General features: G+C 42.3%; 1 long non-coding RNA gene across 1 annotated transcript in view; it reads left to right on the forward strand.

Moving 5' to 3' along the window:
• LOC133615072 (uncharacterized) overlaps nt 1-12218 on the forward strand; it is a 178052-nt gene extending 165834 nt beyond the window's left edge. The window contains exons 3-4 of the long non-coding RNA XR_009816678.1: nt 4685-4739; nt 11584-12218. This is a non-coding gene — a long non-coding RNA (uncharacterized lncRNA). The remainder of the gene's footprint in view (nt 1-4684; nt 4740-11583) is intronic.
• The last annotated feature ends 2277 nt before the right edge of the window (nt 12219-14495 follow it).

The raw sequence follows: 14495 nt of genomic DNA on the forward strand, positions 1-14495 counted from the left end.
TTGTAGAAATTATTGGAAACTCAGCTTTTGCCCAGGACTCTATATTAAAATAAACTGACTGATAATTATCCTCTTGTTGAAAAAAGGTGTCATGCGTTATTGGGTAGCATAACGTTTGCTTTGTCCATGGTTTGGTACTGTACCAGGTCTGTGATTTTCAATACTTTTGATTTAATACCCAAGGAATTATTGCCAGAGTTAAGGAGAAGCCAAGTCTTCCATTGGCAGTTTTTTGTTTTTTTTTATACGGTACTTTCCAAACTACTGTAAACTTCAACTAGAATAATTAACTTGCTGTTGAATTAACACCGCTCAGCTGACAATATCAATCAAGATTGTGGGTCTTCGCTGACGTGGTAACCTGAATACGAGATGAATAATTTGTTTATCATCTATCTTTTGCATTCCTGCTAAGCACACTCAAAACATGTTTCTGCAAGTGCTCTCATTCCTCTACTCAGCTCTGCTACTAAAGGAGTTCTAACACAGACTTTTGCGATTATGTTTGACAAAGTCAATCCTATACCTTCGCTTGCTTTTTCATGCTTTTTAATCGCACTTTTCTGGGTATTTCTTACAGGTTAAATTCTAATAGTGCAGTTCAAATGAGAATGCATGTGTGGACCTGCAGACCTCAGCTTGGAGATGTAATCTGATTTGCAGAAAGAAACGCCTTGTTTCACATGACTGGTTTTAAGGGACCACTGGCGCAAGGTTGTGCCAGTGTGTCCTCGACTAGTTTGTGTGCCTTCCATGTGCCTGTGTGTATACACCGACCACTTAGTCATGTATTTGTCTCTGTGTATACGAGATTTTTTTGGTGCAGGCGTCTACCCAGTAGAATGTTGTGGCTGAAACGTTTAAATGAGCTTTATGTCGGAAAACACGCTAATTAAAAGAAATCACACATCTGGAAAAACGTTCAAAGGGGTTTGTTTGCAACTTCCTGTTTACACATCTTCTAAAGTCGCAGCTTTATTGCAAACTAATGGACCATCAGAAGTTATATCAAATAATTGAAATCATCTTTAAAGCCTTAGTCATCTTTGCGGATGCCAGCCGAAATAAATCCCTTGAGAGTTACTCCACCTGATTTGTTTTCCAACATGGGCTTATCAGTTGGTTGTTGACAGCTGGATGTGGTCCACCTTGTGATTTTCATTGAATGAGATAAAGTCAGTGAAAACGAATGAATGACACATCTGAGTCGTGGAAAACAGAAGGCCTAGGAGGCGACATTTGTATGTCTGTTTACTCCTGAGAGTGTCCAGCTTCATGGTTGATCTTTCGGCGATCGTACCCGCCATGTGGAGAGAGCTTATAGGCGAGACGAGGTAGCGGGCAGGAGGCACCGATCCCATCAGGCGTGTCAGCAGGGGCAGGTTTTTCATAAGGAACTAATCTCTCCACACAAAGCGGCGTCCGATATTAGAAAAAGAGCCCCTGCCCTCGAGCTAACCAAGTCCCGACTAGCCCTTGACCAGGCTTTGCCAGCCCTGGAGGCTAAGCTTGGCCACATGAAGCTCTAGCCTCCTGCTGTTCCACATGATAACTCACTTACCTCATGATCACCGGGGGTAAATACGAAGGTCGATAGAAGAGAAACGGGCCCTGCGTCAGGTGAAGGTATGGTAAAAGATGATGATTGTCAATGCCCTGTTCCTGGTGTGATGTTATTGCTGTTTCCCCTTTGCTCTTGGAAAATAACGTTCTTACATTGAGAGTTTTTGTCACTCGGAAACCCTACATTAGTTCCCAAGGAAACAAGTCTGAGACGGTGTGACTCAAAATGAACGGATGACTGAGCATGCATAGTTTTGTTCTTAAACATGTCTGCATCCAGGAACCTGCAACTTCTCAATCCAATATTGACTTGAACCTGTTGACTTATATAAATCCAAGCGGCACACCACACACATTTAGAATAGCTACAAAGAAGGAAAAACTCCATTGACTGCTTCTATCCTTACTAAACATTTTAGGTAGAGCCAAAACTCCACTTGAAACCTTAGCTTCACATTAGGGACTAAGGTGATCTACTGTATGTCACTCATCAAGGCTTGACTTTTGCAATGGTCCGTGACGATACGAGCCTGAGCCATGTGGTTAGCATAAAGCCTGGTTTGGTTCAGTAAATGGCTGAAAAACACAGCAACAGGTTGGAAGGCGTGTCAGACTGTAGCAAGAAGTTAATAAAGCAGGAATGTGCAGAATTAAGGATTATATTACGCTAAAACAGACCATCCGTCCATTTTCTGCACTGCTTGTCCTCATTAAGGTCGTAGAGGGGCTGGAGCCTATACCAGCTGACTTTGGGTGAGGCAGTGTAAACTCTGGACTGGTCTCCAGTCAATCACTGGGCACATTAAGACAAATATACATTCACATGTACAGGTAAAACTTAAACAGTTAGAATATTGTGTAAAAGTCCATTCATTTCAGCATCCATCCATCCATTTTCTACCGCTTATTCCCTTCGGGGTCGCGGGGGTCGCTGGAGCCTATCTCAGCTACAATCGGGTGGAAGGCGGGGTACACCCTGGACAAGTCGCCACCTCATCGCAGGGCCAACACAGATAGACAGACAACATTCACACTCACATTCACACACTAGGGCCAACTTTAGTGTTGCCAATCAACCTATCCCCAGGTGCATGTTTTTGGAGGTGGGAGGAAGCCGGAGTACCCGGAGGGAACCCACGCATTCACGGGGAGGACATGCAAACTCCACACAGAAAGATCCCGAGCGCAGGATCGAACCCAGGACCTTCGTATTGTGAGGCAGACGCAGTAACCCCTGTACCGCCGTGCTTCTGAAATTAATGTGGTATCAATTCAATAAATACAAAGTCAACTATGTCAAGATTGTTTGTGTCCATTACAAATTCCTTATTGCAATATTAAGGTTTTGCACATTTCTGGTGGTAATGTAAATGCATCTTATGTCATATATAGCTGCAACGATTAGTCGACATCGTCGACAAATTCTGCCAGTAAAATGTGTCTCCTACAATTATATTTGTTGACAGCGGTCGTGACGTCATCACTTGTGTTTTTCCGGGCGGAAGTGGGTTACTCGCAAAAACATTGCCAGGATATTTCCACTTATTCTTGTTAAAACATGAGTACCTTGCTCATTTTGCAAAGCGTACCTTGTTCGGCAGATCAACTGATCTAAATGGGGGATCTATTTAAAGGCTAGCGCAGGGGTCGGCAACCCGCGGTTCCGGAGCCGCATGCGGCTCTTTGATTACTCTGATGCGGCTCAGCTGCATTCTTGCCGACCCCCCCGATTTTCCCGGGAGACTTCCGGATTTCAGAGCCGGGAGACTTCCGGATTTCAGAGCCTCTCGCAGAAAACTCCCGGGATTAATATTCTTCGATTTTCACCCTTACAATAATAAAAAGGATTTTCACCCTTACAATAATAATAAGGGCGTGCCATGATGGTCCAGCAATTAGCGCCCTCTACAATCTGTACAAACAGCGTGCCAGCCCAGCCTCTTGTTATATGCACTTTCTGCTTGCACACGTAAGTGACAGCAAGGCATACTCAACAGCCACACATGTTACACTGACGGTGGCCATATAAAACAACTTTAACACTCTTACTAATAATGCGCCACACTTTGAACCAAAACCAAACAAGAATGACAAACACATTTCAGGACAACATCTGCACCTTAACACAACATAAACACAACAGAACAAATACCCAGAATCCCATGCAGCCCTGACTCTTCCGGGCTACATTATACACCCCTGCTACCACCAAACCCCCCGCCCCCCCTCTGTGCGTCGGTTGAGGTGGTCGGGGTTTGGTAGCGGGGGGGGGCTGTATAATGTAGCCCGGAAGAGTTAGGGCTGCATGGGATTCTGGGTATTTGTTCTGTTGTGTTTATGTTGTGTTACGGTGCAGATTTTTTCTCCCGAAATGTGTTTGTCATTCTTGTTTGGTGTGGGTTCACAGTGTGGCGCATTATTAGTAAGAGTGTTAAAGTTTTTTATACCGCCACCGTCAGTGTAACCTGTGTGGTTGTTGACCAAGTATGCCTTGCTGTCACTTACGTGATCAAGCAGCAGCCCCATACAACGTGTGGTTAGGCCGGCACGCTGGTTGTCATGGGCGCTAATTGCTGTACCATCACGGCACGTACGAGAGAGCAGTTGAATTTTGAGAGAGCAGTTGCCTTGAAATTCGTAGTCTGCCAGAAAAATCGGTAGGGTTGACAAGTATGACGCTGTTGAGTGCCATTGATCAAAAACCCGTATTAATATTAAGATGTGGGCCGCGTGTCTGAGACCCTTGGTTAATACATAGCACAAAGCAAAAAAAAACTTTGTATGCAGTGTTATTTCATTTTACATTTCAAAAGATTTTTGTGGCTCCCATTGTTTTCTTTATTTGTGAAACTGGTCAAAATGGCTCTTTGACTGGTAAAGGTTGCCAACCCCTGGGCTAGTGTATACAAATGAGTTTTAAGATGGGACTTAAATGCTTCTACTGATGTAGCATCTCTAACTGTTATAATATGTAATACTTAACTAAGATACGGTAACCAAGACAAACAAATTCATCTTCTCGTTTGATCCGCGGCCATGACTCCATCATGTCTTTGGGAAAAAAGCAACTGAGGCCTTGTCGGACAAACCATTTTGAAAAACATCCTTTCTTCTTTTTCAGATGAGATCAGGTGAGCGTGAAGAAACTGGAAACAAGATCTCATGGAGTTCCCCAGGTAATTTGAATCTATAATCTTTCAGTGAAATATGCTGCGATGATCCCACGCCGTCGTCTTATATAAACGGACCTCTGCCACAAACAACGAAAGTACAGTACTCTGCGCTCACTGATCCACCAGATTGCGGCAAAAGTCGGTCTCAGTAGGTTGCTATGAAAAGTCAAGTCATGACAGCACCGTAAAGAATGCGGCGGCACGGAGATATCGCTTCAAACGCTCGGATCCTGCTAGTGGAACCGAATGAAGATATGCCAAGATAGCCCACCGCAGCGTCGGTGACCTTCAAAGCACCCTGATGACGGACTTGTGCAGGGCTGCCAGCAGGCTCAATGAGAGGCACTGTCTACCAATCGGGGTAGAGATGGATGCTCCTCAATCATGCTTGACCTCAACATGAGTACACCTCTCTGTAAATGAACGAGAACCTGTCTGTAAGAGCATGGCAAGATGCCCACAAACAAGTACAGTGGATTGACAGATGAAAGAATGCGATAAGGCGTCCGTGGGCATGCTGAGGCTCAGAGGCAGGTTGAGACGTGGTTCAGTGTGCTCCAACCTATGAGGCATCAGAGAAGGGGAAAACCAGAGGGAAGGGCGAAGAACCTAAAAGGACAATAGTTGAAAAGTAAGTTTGCAAGACAATTAAACGAAGAGTAGTACGTTCGGTTTGGTAAAGCAACATGGTAAGGGAGCGATTAAGTGCGAGGCCCACGCCGAGGACAGATCCAAACTTAGGATGAGGCCCTGGTAGAACGTGACTCCTCACAAGTACACAAGCAGACAGCCAGAAAAAAAGATGAACAATGTTGATGGATGACGACCTAATCTGACACGTCCCTTCCCCCCGGCTGAAGGGGGACGCTCCCGCCTCTTCGCTGCCATGACGACCACAATGTTAAATGCACATAATGTAAGTAACCTTGAGTCTGGGGGTCACATACTTGCGTTACCTCATCTCGGGATGTTTTGATAAACAAACATTTCAAGTATAGCATTCGAAGTGAAGGGTAGGGTCAAGACTTGCTGAGTTATGACAGTTGGGATTAGTTGCTGAAAGAAGACCGGTGTGCATACTGGAACTTACAAGGTGCTTTTGAGCAAGGCACTGAAGTCTTGAGTGCTGAAGCAACTGACTAAAGTCATGCAAAATCAGCTAGAGGCCTGTCTCTGCTCTTGGCTGCCATGACAACCACAGTTGTAACGTCATATTATGCAAGTACCGATAACTCTGGGTTTGAAAGCTGCCTCCTTGCATTACCTCATGACAGGATACTCTGAAAACCAAACATTAGTTTTGGGAGCGGAAGGCAGGTTCCAGACCCCATTAAGGACTAAAATTAGGAATTGAACTGCTCTGGGTCGTGATACCGCTAAGCCAGAATACCAGACCTCACAGACTTGTAAAGAGACTGTCAGAGATCACTATGAGGAACACTTGGGTATTGAACTATCTGGGTTCCAATACACTTACTGAACCTGAATGGATTTCTCACAGTTTTAGAAGTTTTAGGTGCCCTTTAGCAAGGCAGTGATTCACAGCTGCTACAGTTGCTTGGCCGGAAATATCTCTTGAAAGTTTTTATAAAACTACCTGGAGATTAGTATCAGTCGGAAACTGCCAGCATGGCCTTGTGCATAGCAGATAATGGTTCAGGATCACAATACACTTTCTGGTCATAAATGGTTTCTTCAGAGTTTTGAGATGATTACCCTTGGTGTTAGTAAAATTATAAACCATCCAAGACTAGGGATGTATATCGTTAAGATTTTATCGATACAATACCCTTATCGATGTTCTTATCAATACCGGTATTCATCAGTACTCTTATTGGTACCGTATGTCAGTGTTTTTCAACCTTTTTTGAGGCAAGGCACATTTTTTGCGTTGAAAAAATCCGGAGTCACGCCACCAGCAGAAATCATGAACTCAGTTGACAGTAAAAAGTGGTCGTTGCAATTGTTGGATATGACTTTAAACCATAACCAACTATGTATCAATATAGCTCTTGTCTCAAAGTAGGTGTACTGTCACCACCTGTCACATCACCCCCTGACTTATTTTGAGTTTTTTGCTGTTTTCCTGTGTGTAGTGTTTTAGTTCTTGTCTTGCGCTCCTATTTTGGTGGCTTTTTCCCTTTTTTTGGTATTTTCCTGTAGCAGTTTCATGTTTTCTTTTGAGCGATATTTCCCGCATCTACTTTGTTTTAGCAATCAAGAATATTTAAATTGTTTTCATCCTTCTTTGTGGGGACATTGTTGATTGTCATGTCATGTTCGGATGTACTTTGTGGACGCCGTCTCTGCTCCACAGTAAGTCTTTGCTGTCGTCCAGCATTCTGTTTTTGTTTACTTTGTAGCCAGTTCAGTTTTAGTTTTGTTCTGCATAGCCTTCCGTAAGCTTCAATGACTTTTCTTAGGGGCACTCACCTTTTGTTTATTTTTGGTTTAAGCATAAGACACCTTTTTACCTGCACGGTGCCTCCCGCTGTTTCCGACATTTACTAAGCAATTAACTACCGGCTGCCACCTACTGATATGGAAGAGTTACTCTGCCGAGCTCTAGACAGCACCGACACTCAACAACAACACATCCTTTGCAGACTATAATTACTGGTTTGCAAAAAATGTTTTTAACCCAAATAGGTGAAATTAGCTCATCTCCCACGGCACACCAGACCGCATCTCACGCACACCAGACCGCGGCACAGTGTTTGAAAAACACTGCCGTATGTAATCGGTGTAAATAAAAATGTTAAAACAGCCGTTTTTTAATTGAAATGTTCATTGGCACAAGATGTTAACAGCATGTAACATCTCAGAGCAGGGAAGTATTTTATCAACACCTGCTTTTTAAGTCTTAAACAAGTCAAATATGTTTGCAGTGCAAGGTGCAATGCAGATATGTTATCATCTTGTAAACACCAAACAGATCTATCACTAGATCATTGTTTTGATTACATTCAGCTGTTAATCATACTTATGTAGGCAGAGAACAGACCTTTTACATGGTACTGTACATCATATCATAATGTATATCTTATCGAATTAGCATATTAGGTAGGTTTACAGTTGAGCAAGGTGTGTTTTGATGCCACGCAAACGTGGCGTGATGGAGTGACGTCAGACGGCGACTAGAAACCTGTCAGCGGACGCTATCTTGCTTCTGAGTAACATTATGGATTTTAATATTACTTAATTTTTTTCACTTTTTTGAGTGGATTAATATTGGCCTGTAGATAACTGAATCGCTAGACACTCAACTTTGAGGGTCTTTTGAGGAGGAAATATTGTTGTTACAAACTTTTGTGTGGTGTTGCTTCCTTATTTGTGATGACTACAAGCCATACTTGCCAATCCTCCCGGATTTTCCGGGAGACTCCCGAAATTCAGCGCCTCTCCCAAAAACCTCCCGGGACAAATTTTCTCCTGAAATTCAGCCGGACCTGAGTGACGGGTCGACAGCCTGTTTTCACGTCCGCTTTCCCACAATATAAACAGCGTGCCTGCCCAATCACGTTATAACTGTAGAATGATGGAGGGCGAGTTCTTGGTTTCTTATGTGGGTTTATTGTTTGGCAGTTTCATTAACGTCCTCCCAGCGCGGTAACAACACACAGCAACAGCAGTCACATTTTCGTTTACCGTAAAGCAGTTTGTCTGCTGTAAACAGCAATGTTGTGACACACTTAAACAGGACAATACTGCCATCTACTGTACATGCATATGTGACAATAACATCTACGGCGTTTAGAGAGTGCAGTGCACAACTGTGCACACAACAAGGAGACGAAGCAGAATGCATCATCAGAGAGGGTGTTCAGCATGGTTAGAAAAATAGTGATATAGAATAGAACAAGGATGGACAATTCAACCCTTAACTCAACAATGAGTAGATGAGTGTTATGTGTGTGTATATGTGTAAATAAATTAACACTGAAATTCAATCAAGTATTTCTCTTATTTTTATTTATATATATATATATATATATATATATATATATATATATATATATATATATATATATATATATATATATAATAAAATAAATAAATATTATATATATATATAGCTAGAATTCACTGAAAGTCAAGTATTTCTTATATATATATATATAAATATATATATATATATATATATATATATATATATATATATATATATATATATATATATATATATATATATATATATATATATGAAATACTTGACTTGGTGAATTCTAGCTGTAAATATATTCCTCCCCTCTTAACCACGCCCCCACCCCCCACCTCCCGAAATCGGAGGTCTCAAGGTTGGCAAGTATGCTACAAGCTGATTATCGCATCCTACAGGGCTGGGCAATATGGCAAAAAGAAAGAAAAAAAAAACGATCTTCATTTATATCACTATTTTTTAAATATATATTTTAACCTGCCAGTTTTATAGCATCTGTGCTAAAAAAAAAACTAATAAACTAAGGATTAGTTCAACATTCTAAGTGAATAACAAAAGGCAAAATAAATAAGAAAAAGCACAATAACAATGTACCAATACATTTCAGTTGAAATGTTTCCAAGTAAAAGAAAGATGCGTCAGTTATTATTTCAACACTGGTGCTCCAATTATAGTATTAGAAGCTGTCAAGTTATTGAGAACTTACCAATGAAGATATTTAATCGGTGGTCGAGTCCACGACTGGCTGCAGTAGTAGCAAGTAACTACTTGAACAGCAGACTGGACTGGAAGGACAACAGCAAAGCTCTATACAAGAAGGACATGAGCAGACTATTTTTCCTGAGGAACCTTAGGTCCTTTAATGTGTGCAGCAAGCTGTTGGAGATCTTTGTTCAGTTTGTTATGGCCAGTGCCCTGTATTTTGCAGTGGTTTGTTGGGGTAGCAGCACCAGCAAAAGAGACTTAAACCGGATTGACAAACTGATCCGGAAAGCCGGCCAAACTATTGGCACGCAGTTGGAGGCGTTTGTGTCAGTGAGGGACAGGAGGACAGCTGAATGAATGTGACAGTGTGTCATAATCACGACGGTCAGCTGGATAAAAAAAAGTACCAATAGCAGCATCATTAGTCCAGAATTGTAACGGTCCGCTTGGACCAACCCAATTAGGAACCGATACCTACAAATACCGGTACTCGGTATACGTCCCTATCTAAGACTACAAGGTGCACTTGAACAAGGCACTTAAAACTCAACAGTTCTTGTCTGAAATACTTGCTTGACCTGAATGGTTTCCTCAGAGTTTTAGGGGATTCCTCAGAAATGAACAAAAGTTCAATGTTTTATACCAACTAGTGTAGTCCCGATACCAATATTTTAGTACCGGTACAAAAAAATGTTTCGATACTTTTTGGTACTTTTTGATATTTTTCTAAATAAAGGGGACCACAAAAAATTGCATTATTGGCTTTATTTTAACAAAAATTATTAGGGTACATTAAACATATGTTTCTTATTGCAAGTTTGTCCTTAAATAAAATAGTGAACATACAAGACAACGTGTCTTTTAGTAGTAAGTAAACAAACAAAGGCTCCTAATTTAGCTGCTGACATATGCAGAAACATATTGTGTCATTTTCCATTCTATTATTTTGTCAAAATTATTAAGGACAAGCGGTATAAATATACTTATTCATTTACTGTTAATATCTGCTTACTTTCTCTTTTAACATGTTCTATCTACACTTCTGTTAAAATGTAATAATCATTTCTTATTCTGTTGTTTGGATGCTTTAAATTAGTTTTGGATGATACCACACATTTGGGTATCTATCCGATACCAAGTAGTTACAGGATCATACATTGGTCATATTCAAAGTCCTCATGTGTCCAGGGACATATTTCCTGAGTTTATAAACATAATATACATTTGAAAAAAACGAAATATGTTTTGATGCAAAAAAATATCAACGTAATCATAGTAGTATCGACTAGAAACACTCCTTGGTATCATTACAGTGGATGTCAGGTGTAGATCCACCAATGGCGTTTGTTTACATTTTGACGCTACGGTGTGTAGTGAAGCATGTTTAGCTATTCCTCGTCCTGCAGGGATGATACTTGTAAGAAACTTACTTTATTTGTCACCATGGAGGCGAGGATTAGTGATTTAGAAGTAGCTACAACACTGGACGTTAGCCGTTAGCTAGCTAGCCATGTCTTAAAGCACCTCTTCCTGAGGGTGTTTCAGTGTTATATCTTCACCTTTATCTTTAGTTTTTAAACCAAAATGCGCCCGTTCTCCCTTTTCTGTCTACACACTGTGTCTGCTTGTAAGTACTCCGTGATTGTGCGCTGCTCGTCTGCTCGTAAACCAGCAATGACACGACGTGACGACGGCGGGGGGGTAAAGGGGGGTGGGGGACCGGTACTTTTCAGCGGTGGTATCGTACCGAATATGATTCATTAGTATTGCGGTACTATACTAATACCGGTATACCGTACAACCCTAATACCAACAATGCTTTCCAGTACCATAAAAAATGGAGACTTAGGGCATTTTAGAGTCTTCAATTCAAGTCAAGATTTAAGCCCTTCCTGATGAGGAGCAACACGGAGCCCAGATCTTTCAGTTCAGTTTCTGAACTCTGGCTGTAGCATCAAGAGGTCCAGGGATGTGTGTGTAGTTGGTTGGGAGCAGCTCACACAAATGTAACGTTTGTGTGCTAGTCTGAGTCATCCGGCGGGACTCAAATGGGATCTGTTCAGATTGATGAATAAAATGAATAGAAATTAGCTTTATAAAACGTTCTCTAACTTCCCCTAAGCCCATGTTCCTACATGCATTGTGTGAGTATTTCTTCTTTTAGGACGTGGTCAATCATTAGTTTCTGTATTATGTTTCCAGGATCAGGCTAAATCCTGGTTTGGACCGTGGGGACTTGCTTGACCATCAGCAGATGTTTTCTCCTGGCAAAGCGTCAGACGGCATGTGCTCCATCACTGACGATCTCGCCCTCAAGATCCAGCGTCAGCTACTTGGACCGAGGGAAGCTTTGACATAAACCCAGCAGGACAGTGGAGAGGATTCGATTTCGCAGACGTTATGAGACAGATCCGTCAAGCCCTGTCTTGCGTTCGGAAAGGGAAGCCAAGTCGGCGAATGTGCTCTAAGTGTACCTTCGTTAACCACAGTGGATGGACATATTGTTTGACTTATTCTACACTGAGCCTGGATTAATATTTTCCCGTGTGGACATCTGCTTTTCATACTGGCGCTCCAGCTCAAAAGCCGTCCGTGTCACATCGACTGTATTATCCGGGATACATCAACAAGCGCTGGAACTGCGAAAGGAAAATAATCAGAAGTTACTTTCATTCTTGTACGGAGACCTGAGCCAGTATTTAGACCACTTGGACTGGTCAAGGCCAGATGATTGAGGACTGAGCAGGGAAAAAAACCCTCAACCGGACCAGTCCACTTAATCTGAACCCAATTCCTTGATTTAGTACAGTTGAAATAAACTGATCTGTTATTTTGAATTGATCAACAATTTAGAGATTAGGACAGGGGTCCCCAAACTTTTTGACTCGGGAGCCGCATTGGGTTAAAAAAATTTGGCAGGGCAAGAAAAAACTCAACCCAATGGGATTACAATGAGAAACCCGGGAGGGAACCTGCAGATGTGTGGACCGGTGCAATGGACGTCGAGTGGATCTAGTTCATAGTGTGAGAGTCCAGTCCATAGTGGATCTAGTTAGTAGTATGAGAGTCCAGTCCATAGTGGGGCCAGCAGGAGATCATCTTGGGTGAAGAGCAGAGACGTCCTCAATTGATGCACAGATGAGTGGTCCACCCCGGGTCCCGACTTTGAACAGCTAGCACTCCATCTGTGGTCATCTATTCACCCATGATATAGACTTCAAAATCAGGTAATTCTCAATCAATCTGCTAGTGATGGAACATCCATCCATCCATCCATATTCTACCGCTTATTCCCTTAGGGGTCGCGGGGGGGCGCTGGAGCCTATCTCAGCTACAATCGGGCAGAAGGCGGTGTACACCCTGGACAAGTCGCCACCTCATCGCAGGGCCAACACAGATAGACAGACAACATTCACACTCACATTCACACACTAGGGCCAATCAGAAAGATCCCGAGCACAGGATCGAACCCAGGACCTTCGTATTGTGAGGCAGACGCACTAACCCCTCTGGGAACATGTTTTACAATACTAAATGTATTATCATTAACAAAAGAACACCATGTCTTTGAATATTACATTCAATACACAGAACTTCAAAGAGTACTATTAGCCTGATGCTAATGCTAACACAACAAGAGAGGTCCATCCATCCATCCATTTTCTACCGCTTATTCCCTTTGGGGTCGCGGGGGGCGCTGGAGCCTATCTCAGCTACAATCGGGCGGAAGGCGGGGTACACCCTGGACAAGTGTCCTGGTTAATCCACCGATCAGAAAAACGTGACAATGAACCTTTCCACTTACCTCAACTCTTTTTTTTTTTGGTTTGTTTGTTTTTATTCAGTGACACTTCTCTTTATGTTTGTGATTTTTTTTGGTTACTCTTTGTTTTGTTTTGTTGGTTCATGTGATTCTCTATCTGCTTGTGGTGAAGAAAAAGGCAGTACAGTTCTACTCACTGTGACTGAAATATAGGACAGGGGGGGTGTTACTCTCATTTTATTTTTATTTTTGTTGTAATGTTTTTTGTTATTTTTTTGTAATTTTTGTATTTTTTAATTGTAATTGTATTTTTTTTTTTAATTTTTATGGTTTGGTTGTTTTTTGTTTGTTTTTGTTTTTTAAAATAAAATGTATTAAATAGATAATTAAAAAAAAAAATAATTAATAAATACAATTAATAAATAAATAAGGGCAGAGAAAAAAACAGGAGGGGGACTTACGCAGGGCAGTTGGGCAGCACCGTCGGGGCCCCAACAAGGGAGGCAAGCAGCCCCCCCAACCCGGCACCAGACGGGCCCGCACAGCCGCAGCGCAGGGCAACCACGGGCAGACCCCGTCCCGCGCCCCAGGGGAAGGAGGAAGCCCAAGGGGCCAGAGGGGCATGAGCCGACCCCCGCCCGACAGCGGCAAGACCCCAGGCCCCCAACCACCCACGAGAGGGACATCCCCCCACCCGACCCAAAGCGGCCGCCCACAGCTCCACCCGCACCCCAACCCCCGCCAGGCACCCCTATCCACCCCCGACCGCTAGACCACTCAAGGATCGGCCCGCCAGGCCAGAACCAGGGAACACACGCCAGGCCAACCCGACCCCGCGGCACACGGCCCCCCCGGCACCCAGGACCCCCCACCCACGGAGCAATTAATTGTATTTAAAAAAAAAAATTTTTTTTTTTTTTTGGCGGGGGGGCAAAAAAAGTCTGTTTTCTGAGTATAAAAAAGTAAGTAAACCCAAAAATCTCAACAAAGTACATTGAACAAAAAGCAAAAATTTTAAATACAGCAAAATTTAAAAAAAGTTTTTAAAAAATGCACGTTAAAACTAATTAATAATAACAGATTTGTTTTAAAATCATGTATAAATTATTTGAGCCTTTTTCAAGAAAGTCATAGCAATTTATGCAAATTACCCGATGACGTCATAATGACCGCGCCCCCACCACCACAGGTATATGGCAGTTTATGGGGAAAACCTAAACAGTTGATGTCTTTAAAGTAACAATGTAAACATCAAGTGTAAAACGTTAGTGTCTTTCAACTTTTACCCTTAGGCAGTGTCTTCTACAGTGGATTGAGGATGTATCAAAGAGCTTCCTTGTATTTCCCGTGT

Source organism: Nerophis lumbriciformis, linkage group LG22 (assembly GCF_033978685.3).
Source record: "Nerophis lumbriciformis linkage group LG22, RoL_Nlum_v2.1, whole genome shotgun sequence".
Classification (NCBI taxonomy): domain Eukaryota; kingdom Metazoa; phylum Chordata; class Actinopteri; order Syngnathiformes; family Syngnathidae; genus Nerophis; species Nerophis lumbriciformis.